The 15,480-nt window shown below is 43.5% G+C and overlaps 1 long non-coding RNA gene across 2 annotated transcripts in view; it reads right to left on the minus strand.

Annotated features, from left to right (window-relative positions):
* LOC138855117 (uncharacterized) overlaps positions 1-12,900 on the minus strand; it is a 380,162-nt gene extending 367,262 nt beyond the window's left edge. Inside the window, exons 1-3 of one of the 2 annotated variants that reach the window (XR_011394275.1) lie at positions 12,743-12,900; positions 11,870-12,013; positions 9,544-9,723 (exon numbers count right to left, since the gene is read on the minus strand). This is a non-coding gene — a long non-coding RNA (uncharacterized lncRNA). Of the gene's footprint in view, positions 1-8,379; positions 9,724-11,869; positions 12,014-12,742 lie in introns of those variants that run through there. The other variant, XR_011394274.1, reaches the window with a different exon arrangement.
* Between the last annotated feature and the right edge of the window lie 2,580 nt (positions 12,901-15,480).

Here is a 15,480-nt window from a genome sequence, read left to right on the forward strand (position 1 = left end):
TGAGTGAGTGGGATGCGCTACCTAGCTCTCAGTCCATGCTTAGACCTACCAAGCAGCTACAGGCAGGTTGGGCTCCCTTACCACAGTCTGACAATATATAGTGTTACCATCCACAAGTGTGTTTATCTTCAACCATCATATCTCCTTTCGAACCCCCACGACAAACTGGTGCCAGCGGTGTGGGCGTAAAATTGATAATTACGCCGATGTACGGAGATAAATTCTCGCAGCCGACGACGGACATTTTGTGTGGTCAGTAGGCCAATCTAGCCAAGCAAGCTTTTACCAGCCCTCTACACTGTTCACTGGTCAGTCTCTGCGTATTAGTGTTTATTTTACTATTTGCATTACCTCCGAGGGGTTGACCCGGGTTTGCAAAGTAAGCCAAGCCACTTAAGCCAGTCTGTGGTGGGGGAGTCAGCCCAAGCCCAGTTCATCCAGCCTTGCCTGCCAAGCCAGCTTTCCACCAGTGCTCATCGTTAAAAGTTATCAAGCCAGTCTGTGTGAAGGGTTAAGCAAAGCCAGCCAGCCAGCAACTAACCCAGTACTCAAGCAAGCCACGTGGGTATAGTCTTCTTCATCGCTCTGTGCTTCAAGTTCCAAGCCATTCTGAGTATTTTATCATCCCTGTGGTGTTGTGGTTTTTTTTTTAAGCCAGCCTGGCTTAGAATATTCTCGTGCCTAGTGCGGGTGTCCCCAGTGTGGCTTACGCCGTTCATCCCATAGGCTCAGTCACCATGCGGTGTGTCACCACCATGCTGCCTCAACCACCCACCTCACCTACTACCACTGTTTTTGTACCCTTATCACGGCTTCTAGCATCATATTTTTAAGGACCACATAGGGGGTCAAGAGCCAGGTGTGTTCTTTCGTCAGTTTGCACCACTGTAAAAGCCTCCTGTATGAGTTCATCATCGATTTAAGCGCAAATTCTTCGATCAGGTGTGGAGAGTAGTCAGGGAACGCAGCCAACCACAAGACTCCACTACCTTCCTCCACCATCCACCTCATTTTACACCACGTTGCTACAGTGTTAATTAATAATATTTTTCATAGAGACATTTGCCAGTGTCGAGACAATTTTCTTGACTGATTTCTTAGTGACATTCAGTAACTCTTGATTAGACTCAGTGTTCATTATATACTCTTTGCAACAATGTTTTTTTTTTTTCTCTTCTTTCTTCAGTGTTAATTTTGGTGCTTTGTTTTGTCTGTTGTGTTGTCCTTTTTATTTACTTAAAGTAAGTACTTTAGTGTTTTTCCTTGTTGTGTGCAATATATAAGCAGTATAAATTTGTGTTTACACTTCACAATTATCTTGTGTTCACAGTATTGCAGTGAAGTAATTCAGTAACTTATTACCTTATATTCTGCATCACAACTCAGTGTTGTCTCAGTTATATTTTTTCTCCCAGCATTTGTGTATTCTTGCTGTTTTTGTTTTCATTCATTTGCCATTTTAATTTTTCTCTATGTTGAACATTCTTGTGTTAATTCTTTTCATTTAAGCAGTGTCTAATTTGTCTTATTTCCACAGACAATAGTGCCATTATTTTGTTCAAGCAAAACAATTTTCAAAATTTTTTCATACCTCAAGTTTCATTGCAAGAAAATTATAGTATTGTGTTTATATTGATATGTTCTGCATCACTAAGTGTTCAAACCTTTTTGTTCTATGTTTTTGTATCTATTATTTTTATATTTCATTGAACAAATTCACTCAGTGCAATTTTTAAGTTCTTCTTTTAAAGTAAATCATCCTTTTGCTTGTTCAGTAAGTGTTGCTTAAGCTGCAGTTAAGAGTTAGTGTTCAATCAGTTCATTCCTTTATTTTTTTTTTTTTTTTTTTGTAAACTGTATTTTGTGTTATTTTTTTTATTATTGCAACATTGACTCATTTTACAATAATTCTTGTGTAAACATTGTGTTGCCATTAAAAATTTTCTTGCAGAAATTTTTATGTAGTATTGTGCAGTACTTTTGATTAGAAATTATTTGCAATATTGCTACAGTTTATTTCAGTGCAATATTCTGTGATTTCAGTTTAACATTTTCTGTGCATAATATTTTGTTCCTTGTGTGTCACTTAATATTTTTTTATTTAGAATTGCTTTCCCAGTTGTTTTAATTTTGTACAAGCTTTATTGAGCCCATTTTAACTTTTTTTATTGATTTATCATTTTATTGTTGAATTTCCTTATTGCACTGAGAGTAAAGACAACTCACTGTGCCATTCATTCAATTTACAGTAAATTTGAGTAAATTTGATTTAAGTAATTTCTCTTGATTTTTAAAGTGTTGCTTATTCAGTTGAGTATTTTCTTTTGTGAGTGCGAGTTTTCCTTGCTTACAGTGTGACTTGCCAATTTTTATTTACTTATGCAGAATAGTTAAGTAATTTCTTCATTTAAGTTTACTGTGTTGTGTGTTCCTCAGTTACATTTTCTTTTATTTCTCTAAATTCTTGTTTTACATTTTGCAAACATGCCTCAAGTCTTCTCAAGCGATGCTTCAGCACATTCTGCTAGTACAACCATTAATGCATCAGTCCCAAATTCGAGTAATTCTTTATCAAACAATACACACACTCAGACTTCTAGCCTTTGCAATTTTAGTCGTGACCCTTATGACACTATGCCGTTGTTCAATGGTAACCCAGACAACCTGGAAGGATGGTTTACTGCTGTTCGTGCTAGAGCAAATGCCTCTGTAGATGGTCCTCCATCAGAGAGTTGCCTAATTAGTATCGAAAAGGAGGGAGTACCTCGTTCACCAGCTGCCTCGCATGTCTTCAACTTGATCCGTATGAAGGACTTTCAGAATCTAACCAAGTGGCAAGATTATGAGCAATTAATACATAACTATCTTGAACCAGTGCGAGAAACTGATTTTTTTGTTGTTCTTAAGGAATTAGTGTGTACAGCTCCGAGGCCAGAGGAATCATTACACGAGTTTGCTCTTCGTTTAAATAATCTAATGTCCTCATTTGTTAAGGCAGGTCAAAGTTCCAAGTACCTTTAAGACAATGATAAACCAGCTCTTGAGGGGTTTGCCAAATTAGCAGCATTCGGAGTCATTAAACAGCTAATGCCACCAACATCAATGTATATGTATAATTCCAGTCCTCTAAATGTCACAATGGGACCACTTGCAGTTCTTATCCATGCGCGTAATTTGTGTCCCGAGGGAACCTTCCCCTATCAAAAGCCTAAGTCAACCACTTTGACTACTCTTATATCTCCTCTTGTTTGTGCTACAATCAAAACTCCAGATCTAAATCACTCGCGACTGTCATCCAAAGCTAGTGTCAAGAGTTATTCCCGTAGCACTCACAGCATGTACAGTACCCATAGCAAAAGAACTTGCTATAATTGTGGTTACCGTGGCCCCATCATGATAAATTGCCCTGATAGTTGCTATAAGAGGCATCGTAATGCTGATAAGTACCAGTCCGATTTGCCTTATTGTACTTATCAGAATTCATGGCCATGACACATCCGAGTGCAATGCTCTCTATAACCTCCAATACTCTAGATCTTTCTGTGGCTGTTCCAACTGCAGAGACAGGAGAGGAAATAGAGATCGGGGTTCTCAGAATAACCAGAACCAGCCTCATTCTTCGAAAGTCGGGGGAATCCGAGCGCCCCAGTCTATTCGTCCAGTCATGACAGTAGGTGATAATGAGTACACCATCCCTGTTCACAACTCCTTTGAAACCTTAAGCAGTCTTGAGAATGACAATCCCGCTGTTGATGTCTCTGAAGTAGATGAATTTGGGGATGAAGTGGAACATGCCTTCTCCAATGACAATCCACCATTCTGTTTGCACATAACTCCCAATGAAACAATAGGTCCTATAGTACAAGTATCTATTCATAATGTGCCCGTTCATGTGTTCATGGACTCTGGTGCGCAAGTTAATATCATCAGGTCTAGTTTGTTTAAAGAGAAGCAGTTACGACTTGTCCTCCTCGTTGAACCAACTACTGTAACCTCCCTTAGTGGAGTAGCTGGTTCCCTTCTGCGTGTCTGAGGTCAGACTTCCCTCACCTTTTCTATCCAAGGTAGAGACTTTACTGCTTCTTTCCTTGTTGTTGACCAGATTACTTATCCTGGTGACCTACTGGGATTTGCTTCTATGAGAGACTTTCATATTGTGCTAGACCCTTACCGATGGCATGCCCAAATTGACGACTAGATCATTCCATTTTGGGGTTATCAGCTTGGATCAGAGATATGCCATATTGCCGCAGAGTACGATGTACAGATTAAGTCCTTACAAGCCAATACATTTTCCAGTAGCGTACACTAGCAGTCAGGCACTTGTAACTCTCACTCCCATCTGTGTTCCACCTACACCTTCAGACATGCAAGATAGTGTATTGCCTCAAGTGTCCGAGGATGCTCAGACTGCCTTGAGTGCTCAGCCTATCCCTGCAATGTCTGATAGTCCAAGTAGTAGTTTCTCCACAGGGGACGCCTTGTCGGAAAACGATTACTTGAAACTAGTAATGCCATCTCTTGTTGATGTCACATGCTGTCTGCAGAAAGACGTCTCTGTTGCGGCTATTGCTTTCACTAGTGTTGTTCCTAGTGTTACAGATGGTGATAACGTCCTAGTTGACAATGATTCCTGCAAGGTCAAGGGTTTATTTGTTGAACCTTCCTTACATGTTGTAAGAGACAGTAAGATCCATTTATTCCTTGCTAACACTTCGGGTGACAGTGTTTGTCTCAGAGCAAATACCAATCTCGTTGACCTGGTTCACTATCCTTACCCTGTTCAAGTACAGGATGACGTGCCACCTGACCAGTGGGTCGGTGCTATTTCAACAGGGGAGACCTCATCCACTCCACTGGATCAATCCATTCCACCAGTTGAGGAGAAAGACTTAGCTCCCACTGACTTCACAAAGTCAAGCATTTGTTGACTGTTGAACAAATGTCATAAAGTCATTGTCTTACCAGGTGAGAAGATGGGTATAACGAACTTATTGTCAAATCGCATTCCACTTGAACCTGGTACTAGACCTATCTATATACCTGCTTACAGAATGCCTCATTCCCAAGTTTCTGCCGCAGAAAAAATTATCAATCAAATGCTCGATGATGGAGTTATTGCACTTAGTAATTCACCATAGAATGCACCCTTGATCCTAGTGCCTAAGAAGGATGGTACTTGAAGCTCGGTGATTGACTTTAGGAAGTTAAATGCGAAAACTATTCCTGATCGCTTCCCACTTCCTGTACTTGGTGATCTTTTACGTAACATCAGAGATAAAGTCTTCTCGACCCTGGACTTGTTACAAGGGTTTTGGCAAGTCCCTCTTCACGGGGACAGCCAAGAGCTAACCGCATTCTCCACTCCCACAGGTCATTATCACTTCCTTCAAATGGCTTTTGGATTACGATCCTCTCCTATCACATTCTATAGACTCATGACCAATATCTTTAGAGGTCTCATAGGTAAAGCACTTATGATGTACTTAGATGACATAATCGTCATGTCCGAAGACACAGATACACATCTAAAAAGACTTGATATAGTACTTGGTAAGCTTGAAGCCAATTTAAAGATCAAATGGTCTAAATGTCAATTTTTCAGATCAGAAATTAAGTTTCTTGGTCACGTAGTCACTCTTAGAGGGGTTACGACTGATCAAAGTAATGGCAGTATTAAATTTTCCATCCCCCAAAACTGCTGATGCTGTAAGATCCTTTGTGGGTCTAGCTGGTTTCTATAGATCTTTCATTGCTAATTTTTTTTCAATTGCAGATCCTCTAACTGAATTGCTTAAGAAAGATGCTCCTTTCATTTGGACCTTCCATCAAGAAAGAGCATTCCAGACACTAAAAGGAAAGTTAATGTCCGCTCCCATTTTGAAATTTCCAGATTTTTCTAAGCCCTTCTATCTGACAACTGATGTTGGTTCAATTGGCATAGGTGCCATACTAGCTCAGAAGACTGATGGCAAGTACAACGCAGTTGCATTTGCTAGTAGAGTCCTTACAAAGGCTGAACATAATTATACAGTAATGGAGCAAGAAGCTTTAGCAATAGTATGGTCTTTAAAGCACTTCCGAGACATTATTTACCAGTACCCTGTTCATGTCTTGACAGACCATGCACCACTGATACCTTTATTCCAGAATAAACAACCTACTGGAAGGTTAGCCAGATGGACCTTTACAATCCAAGAGTTCAATCCTACTTTTGAACATTTACCTGGCAAGTCAAACGTAGTCGCAGATGCTTTATCGTGACACGTTAGTATAGTAACTGCAGACCCTCCATTTACTGCCGAGGATGTAAAGAATGCCCAAAGAACAGATCCCATGTGGTCTGGTGTGATTCGATTCCTGCTCCAGGAAGATCTTATTCTGACTGTGAAACCACCAGCACCCATTAGTGACTTCGTAATGAGTCAAGAATTACTGTATCTAACTGCCGAGTTGGGTACTCCAAGAGGAAGAGTATACCAGTTAGTAATTCCAGTCACTAATGAATGTAGCTCTACAGCTAGTTCAGGATGCACCAGGTGTTGCACACCCTGGTATGGATTGTTCTGTGAAACAAGCCATAATGAAGTACTTTTGGCTACATATGGCATCTGACATTTCAAAGTATGTTAAGAAATGTAGTGTTTGCATGCAGCATAAAGGAAATGTCAATGGTCCTAATCCAATCTAGGTGTATCCAACTACTAGCGAACCGTGGGAAAGAGTTGCGCTAGATTTGTTAACCAATTTTAAATGTTCCCTCCAAGGCAACAAACATCTGTGTTATGGTAGACCATTTCACCAGATATTGTGAGTTAGATCCTATTGCAGATAAGACTGCCGAGACAGTAGCTAAAACGTTTAAAGAATGCATTATCTGCAGGCATACCACCCCTAAGTCCTTAGTAACAGATAATAGAGGTGAATTCTGTAATGAGATTCTTGAAAATTTGTGTACCTTGCACAAGATCTCTAAATCCACCATTGCTCCTCATCATCCTGCCAGCAATGGGTTAGCTGAATGAACCAATAAGAAAGTACATGTCTTGAGAGCCACTATCAGCCCCAATAGTGAAACTTGGGATGAAGTTAAACCAGATGTTCAATGTGCCATAAATTCTGCTTACAATGCTTCCATAGATGACACTCCACATTATGCACTGTATGGTGTAGACAAGCGTTTACCCTATGAGTTGTTATATTCCGCTTCGAAACCCAATTACAACCCTGATGATGTCGTAGCAACTCGTACCTGCATAGCTCAAAGTGTTTTTTAGAAGAATCCGTGAAACACTTCATAAATCAACAGCAGAATTTACTAGAGTAACTAATAGCCGTGCTATTAGTTACTCGAGAGTAATGCTGACCAATTTCAACAAAGCATCTGCAATGCCTAAGCTTGTTTGTTGGCCCTTATCGAGTTGAACATATCACGGGCAATAAGTATAAGGTTAGAGAAATTAGTACTGGTAAGTACAAAGAATCACATTAAGAACCTATGAAATTAGTATGCGATGTTGATGATATTGCTACCCAGACTAATGTGACAGATACTGACAATCCTCTTGACTTTGTACCCTCTACCTCAAATACTCAACCCGATTGTCGTTATTCTTTGCATATTCGACAAGTAATGAGAAACCCACAAGTATCTTTTGTAGATACTAGTTCAGATTGTCCTCAGTCAAGGCATGTGTTAGCCATTGCAGAAGAATTCGATCCACCCAAGGATGATAACAATTCTGCATACGTAAACCTTACTCTCACAGAATTGGGTTTAAATGTACATGGTCTGTATAATTAGATGTCCAAGATGAATGAAGTTTTCAACTGTGTTTTGTTATCAGCTGATCAGTTTTCAAATTCTTTTTTTTTTCAGTGTTCACGTTCCCTCCGAATTCTGAGAAATTAACAATAATGATCTGTGTGCACCAGATTTGCTGTTAATTTCACCTTGTATATATATTTATTCTTCCTAAGAATCTGTAGAGTGCATGAATACAGATCGATCGATCGATCAATTCCATCCTTATTGCACAATGATTTGTTCTTATAAGTCGTAAAGCATTACATTAAAACTTATTACATTAACACCCATTACATTAACACCCATTACATTAACACCCATTACATTAACACCCATTACATTAACACCCATTACATTAACACCCATTACATTAACACCCATTACATTAACACCCATTACATTAACACCCATTACATTAACACCCATTACATTAACACCCATTACATTAACACCCATTACATTAACACCCATTACATTAACACCCATTACATTAACACCCATTACATTAACACCCATTACATTAACACCCATTACATTAACACCCATTACATTAACACCCATTACATTAACACCCATTACGTTAAACTCCATTACGTTAACACCCATTATACCATCAATTAGTTCTAAGTTCCACATGTCTGTTATTGTATAGAATCAGCCCAGAACCACCTGCCTGTTCAGCCTATAGCATAGTAGTGTACGTCGAGACGACATACATAACATGACCGAGCTGTCAGCATAGTTGATCCCCCTTACACATGTTGTATAGCTTAGCCGAGTATCATAGTACCATGTGTTTTACATAAACGATCCCTAGGCCTAGTGACTGTATGATGTCATGGGATGCGGCATGAGTGGGATGCACTACCTCGCTCTCAGTTCATGCTTAGACCTACCAGGCAGCTACAGGCAGGTTGGGCTCCCTTACCACAGTCTGATAATATATAGTGTTACCATCCACAAGTGTGTTTATCTTCAACCATCATATCTCTTTTCAAACCCCCACGACACTGAGGATGTCAATGTATTAAGTACATTGTGTATTTATGAAGGATGTTGGTTGTGTTTAATTTGTCTTAGTGCAATATTAGATTATAACAGTACCAGTGTGGTTTTTGTCATAACATGTACCACTGAATTTCACATACGTATGTTTTTTGTAAATGCGGTTTTAAATAACAAAAAAAATTGATCTAAATATATTTTACACAAGTTCAGAATAACTTAATAAAGTATGAAATATATTTTTTCGTTAGGTTCTGAATGATTTTTGCGAAATTATTGCATACACAAATTTCTGCTTGTCTTATTCCACAATTAGTGTTGCTATTTAAGCCCAAAACACACGTTTTACCTATTCAGCACGACATATATATACAGGGTGTTTTAAAGTGATGGACCGACTAATGCTGCACTATAATGCTCCATATGTATACTTTAAAACATTAGTAATAAACATTTATATTCATTTGTGTAAGCAAGTTTTGTAAACAATGTGTGCAGTTACTGTCTTGCATACAAAGAATGGGTATATATATACACATTCATTATATTGGTCTCACAGCCCACAAAATTTGTTGGGGAAAAATATTAGAAGAGAAAAAAATTGAATAAAATTAAAAATAATACGGAGAGCAGCAGAAGGCGCCGATGTTGCCGTCAGTCATTAACTTTGGACAACTTCATGTGTATCTCGGTAAGTACTGATCCCAACAAAATTGTTTTATAACACTCACAGTAGCAGCAGCACTAGTGGTCGTGACATTACTAGTGGGAGCACTAGTGGTAGTGGCAGTGCTAGCTGTAGTATCAGTACTAGTGGTAGTGGCAGCACCTTTGTCATAACTAGGACCACACCTCAAGAACCAGCAAACCAATGTAACTGCTCAACCACGCACCACTGGACACCCACCAGTCTGTCAACAATGAACCTCGTTAATGCAACTATCCACACAAGAAACGCATATGGAGTCTTCAGTAACCTCTAAGATCGATTAACATCAGTGACTTAAGTGACACTGATGTTAAAGAAATTACTTACATTGCGTATTTCTATACACAGACATTTTTATACACCTAACATACCTGATAAAAAAGCAATTAAATGTATAATTTAACGAAAGTCGCGCTATTAATTCTAAAGTCTGTTATATACAATGCTTATTGTATCTAAAAAAAAAAAAAAAGTCACACCACAAGGATGAGCATCTGTACTATTGGCTCTTGCTCTTGGTCCCTGCCTTGTAACCAACAGTCCATCCACACCATCACGGACACTAATTTAGAAAGAAGAGCTGCAGCAGCTTAATTAGTGGTATTCTTGTATCCCATAGAGATACCTTTCAAAACCTATACAGTAGTGCCCTGTTATCCCAGGGACGCACCAACAACTACCATGGATACCAGAACCACCTACACTCCCTTTGATCTTCCCAGGCCACCTCCACTGCCCCCGGGGCCCCCCTCCCTGGCCACCTCCACTGCCCCCGGGGCCCCCCTCCCTGGCCACCTCCACTGCCCCCGGGCCCCCCCTCCCTGGCCACCTCCACTGCCCACGGGCCCCCCCTCCCTGGCCACCTCCACTGCCCCCGGGGCCCCCCCTCCCTGGCCACCTCCACTGCCCCCGGGGCCCCCCCTCCCTGGGCACCTCCACTGCCCCCGGGACCCCTCCCTGCCACCTCCACTGCCCCGGGACCCCTCCCTGGCCACCTCCACTGCCCCCGGGACCCCTCCCTGGCCACCTCCACTGCCCCCGGGACCCCTCCCGGGCCACCTCCGCTGCCCCCGGGACCCCTCCCTGGCCACCTCCACTGCCCACGGGACCCCTCCCTGGCCACCTCCACTGCCCACGGGACCCCTCCCTGGCCACCTCCACTGCCCCCGGGAACCCTACCTGGCCACCTCCACTGCCCACGGGACCCCTCCCTGGCCACCTCCACTGCCTACGGGACCCCTCCCTGGCCACCTCCACTGCCTACGGGACCCCTCCCTGGCCACCTCCACTGCCCCCGGGACCCCTCCCTGGCCACCTCCACGGCCCCAGGGACCCCTCCCTGGCCACCTCCACCGCCCCCGGGCCCCCACCCAGGCCCCCGCCACTGCCCCTGGGGCCCCTCCCTGGCCACTGCCCTCTGGTCCCCTCCCTGGCCACCTCCACTGCCCCCTGGGGGACCGCTCCCTGGCCACCTCCACTGCCCCCGGGGGGCCCCTCCCTGGCCACCTCCACTGCCCCCGGGGGGGGCCCCTCCCTGGCCACCTCCACTGCCCCCGGGGCCCCTCCCTGGCCACCTCCACTGCCCCCGGGGCCCTTCCCTGGCCACCTCCACTGCCCCCGGGGCCCCTCCCTGGCCACCTCCACTGCCCCCGGGGCCCCTCCCTGGCCACCTCAATTGCCCCCGGGGCCCATCCCTGGCCACCTCAACTGCCCCCGGGGCCCATCCCTGGCCACCTCAACTGCCCCCGGGGCCCATCCCTGGCCACTTCAACTGCCTCCGGAGCCCCTCTCTGGCCACCTCCACTGCCCCGGGGCCCCAACCAGGCCACCTCCACTGCTCCGGGGCCCCTCCCAGGCCACCCCCACTGCCCACAGGGCCCCTCCCTGGCCACCTCCACTGCCCCCAGGGCCCCTCCCTGACCACTTCCACTGCCCGCACGTCCCCTCCCTGAACACTTCCACTGCCCCCACGGCCCCTCCCTGACCACTTCCACTGCCCCCACGGCCCCTCCATGTCCACTTCCACTGCCCCCGGGGCCCCTCCCTGACCACTTCCACCGACCCCGGGGCCCCGGGGGCGGTGGAAGTGGCCAGGGAGGGGCCCCGGGGGCGGTGGAAGTGGCCAGGGAGGGGCCCCGGGGGCGGTGGAAGTGGCCAGGGAGGGGCCCCGGGGGCGGTGGAAGTGGCCAGGGAGGGGCCCCGGGGGCGGTGGAAGTGGCCATGGAGGGGCCCCTGACCCGCCCACTGACCCCTCCCTGACCCCCTACACACCCCAAGGACCCCTCCCTGACCTACCCCCCCCCCCCGTGGACCCTTCCCTGACGCCTGGACCCAACAGTAGGCTTCACCTGGAGAGTCAACAACAGCAGCATGTGATGGTCGTAGCAGCACCAACAGTTCACCGCTGCTCTAAAGTTGATCGTCCGTCTCCACTGCGGTGGACGTTCTTCGTAAGACGCATCGCCGCCTCCAGCGCTCCGTCCATCACAACCCTGCAACATTTTTTCAAAACAGTTTGCCACCAATATATTGCAACCAAAATAAAAGATATACTTCCATCTCTCGAACCCTGAAGAACAAACGGCTTATATACAGTGAACAGAAAAAATAGAAGAAACACTTCTGCCATCACTCACGCAACTCCAGAATATATACCATTATGCCACCCACAAAATAAAAGAAGAAATACTTCAGCCATCACTCAAATTATTATACCCAAATTACTCCAGAATTATACAATGTTATGATCAACAGCCAAGACTTTAGTGACTAATTTATTACAAATAATATAGATCATTTAGTGACTACCCATTTCAAATAAAATATTAAATGAGCAACTGGGCCATTTTTCCCCTTGTATAAAAATATTTTTTGGCCTCTTGTTACGACCAACTAGACCATTTACCAGCAGGCTAAAATTACCCTCATTTATCACGTTATTTCTGCCTTAATGTACAATTATAGGTTATCAATTATATCAAGTATACTAGAATAATCCAACAATAATTTAAACTATAATTTACCTCATCTAGGTCATTATTTATACTGATAATTCGTCTTTTTTTCCTTGATCGAAAATGAGCCAATTTTATTCCCGAGAGGAAGGCGATCACCCTCCTCCATTATTTATCTTATTTCTCCCTTAAAGCACAATTACAAGTGATATAAATTATATACAATTGTACTCTGATAATTCAGGTATAACCAACACTATAATTTACCTCATCTGGTTCATTATTTCGTTGTAAATATCGTCTTTGAACTTGGTGCTGTAGTCTTGATCTTCCTTCTTGATGGTCGTTTTATTTACCTTCTGACAGCTGGCTTTGAACTGACCAGTCAACGTCCACTTCACCCGGCAGCCTCGGCCAATCAGCATACGGGAAGGCCAGCCTCTCCACCAATCACCGTCCACCACTGAGAATCTTACGCATTTCTCACATATTATTTTTTTCATACTTTATTTAAAACGTTTCACAATACAAGTAGCTATAAAATATAAAAAACTGGCCACTAAATGGCTATAGGCAAAACTACCAAATTACAATCCCTCCTCCGAAAATAAATACACCAAGCTTAAGACAATATCACCCAACACACCTCACAACATTCACGCTAGACTCACAATGTACAGTAATATGAATCCTGTGTGCAACACAGTTGACGCTTCACTCCCCCCTTCTTGCACTCTCTCACACACACTTCACTCCCCCTTCTTGCACTCTCACACACACACTTCACTCCCCCTTCTTGCTCTCTCACAAACACACTTCACTCTTCCCCTTCTTGCACTCTCACACACACTTCACTCTTCCCCTTCTTGCACTCTCTCACACACACTTCACTCCCCCCTTCTTGCACTCTCACACACACACTTCACTCCCCCCTTCTTGCACTCACACACACACTTCACTCTTCCCCTTCTTGCACTCTCTCACACACACTTCACTCCCCCCTTCTTGCACTCTCACACACACACTTCACTCTTCCCCTTCTTGCACTCTCACACACACACATGAAACCTATAACCACATTCACTAATCTGTAAATCAGAACATTAAGTAACCTCAATTTAGAACATCCTGACTCATCTTGTCATTAGATGGAAAAGTGTTTACAATCATTGATGTTGCAGGAAAACAAAAATCATAATGTCTTAATAGACTAGAACACAACGAGAGAGAGAGAGAGATAGAGAGAGAGATAGCGAGAGAGAGATAGCGAGAGAGAGATAGCGAGAGAGAGATAGCGAGAGAGAGATAGCGAGAGAGAGATAGCGAGAGAGAGAGAGAGAGAGAGAGAGAGAGAGAGAGAGAGAGAGAGAGAGAGAGAGAGAGAGAGAGAGAGAGAGAGAGAGAGAGAGAGAGAGAGAGGACATGTCACAGTGTGCTCCACAAATTTTCTTAATATTACTTAACTACATGGGTTGGTGAGGAAAAAAACTGTTCAGTGGCCTAGTACTTCCTACAAAACATTAATACAAGTAAGCCAACTCTTCCATAGAAGTGAATATAAGAGAAATAGTGACAGTAAAGAGTGTTTTGGTGTACAATGTGGTGAGAGTGAGTGGAAGGGCAGACCTAGGAGTGACGTCACTATTGCCTTCACAGTGAACATCTATTATTATGTCTCTATGTACTAACAGCTGGGTGCTTTATGACAACGTGACTTAAGAACATAAGAAAGAAGGAACACTGCAACAGGCCTACTGACCCATGCAGAGCAGGTTCATGTCCCCCCAGGATTAGACCAATGACCCCCCGGATTAGCCTAATGACCCACCCAGTCTGGTCACCTCCACTCAAGGATGGAGCACTGCACCAGACCCAGCAGCACAAGCTACTCAGGTCCAACTCACACCCACCCACACCCACTCATGTATTTATCTAACCTATTTCTAAAACTACACAACGTTTTAGCCTCAATAACTGTACTCATCCACAACTCTATTACCAAACCAGTGCTTTCCTATATCCTTCATGAATCTGAATTTTTCCAACTTGAAACCATTGTTGTGAGTGCTGTCTTGGCTGGAAATTTTCAGCACGCTATTTATATCCTCTTTATTTATTCCTGTTTTCCATTAATACACCTCGATCATATCCCCCCTAATTCTACGCCTTTCGAGAGAGTGCAGAGTCAGGGCCCTCAGTCTATCCTCATAGGGAAGATTTCTGATACATGGGATCATCATTGTCATCCTCCTCTGTATGTTTTCCAGGGTATTTATATCCATTCTGTAATACAGTGACAAGAACTGAGCAGCATAGTCTAAATGAGGCCTAACCAAGGATATATAGAGTTGAAGAACAACCTGAGGACTTCTATTATTTATACTTCTAAATATGAAGCCAAGAATTCTGTTAGCTTTATTGCAAACACTAATGCATTGTTGTCTTGGTTTTAGGTTACTGCTAACCAGAACTCCTAAATCCTTTTCGCAATCAGTAGTATTAAGATCTACATTATTTAGTTTGTATGTGGCATGGTTATTTAACTGTCCAACATATAGAACTTTGCATTTGCCAATATTAAACTGCATCTGCCACTTCTCCGACCATTGCATCAGTCTATTCAAATCCTCCTGGAGTGATCTAGTGTCCTCATTAGAATGAATTGGACGGCCTATTTTGGTGTCATCAGCAAATTTGCTTATGTCGCTATTTTTTTTGTACAATGCAACAGAGTGATTTGTGTAGCATCTTCCTATAGTGAAAACGTGGATAACATAAACAGTGTTTATTAAGTGATAGTGAAAAGACAACACTTCCAGCTTCCCGGCCCACTGCCTGCCCTCATCCTCCCTCACTACCCACCCCGTTATAAATACCCTCACGATACCACCACCCACCCTCACTCTTTCCTGTGAACTTCATTGTAAACCTACAATCCTCCTCTGTGATGACTTCACATCTCAAAATAGCAAGAATATCTTCGCTGTCTGGCTATTGTCCCAGTA

The sequence above is a fragment of the Cherax quadricarinatus genome, chromosome 81, assembly GCF_038502225.1.
Source record: "Cherax quadricarinatus isolate ZL_2023a chromosome 81, ASM3850222v1, whole genome shotgun sequence".
In the NCBI taxonomy this organism is placed as follows: Eukaryota; Metazoa; Arthropoda; class Malacostraca; order Decapoda; family Parastacidae; genus Cherax; species Cherax quadricarinatus.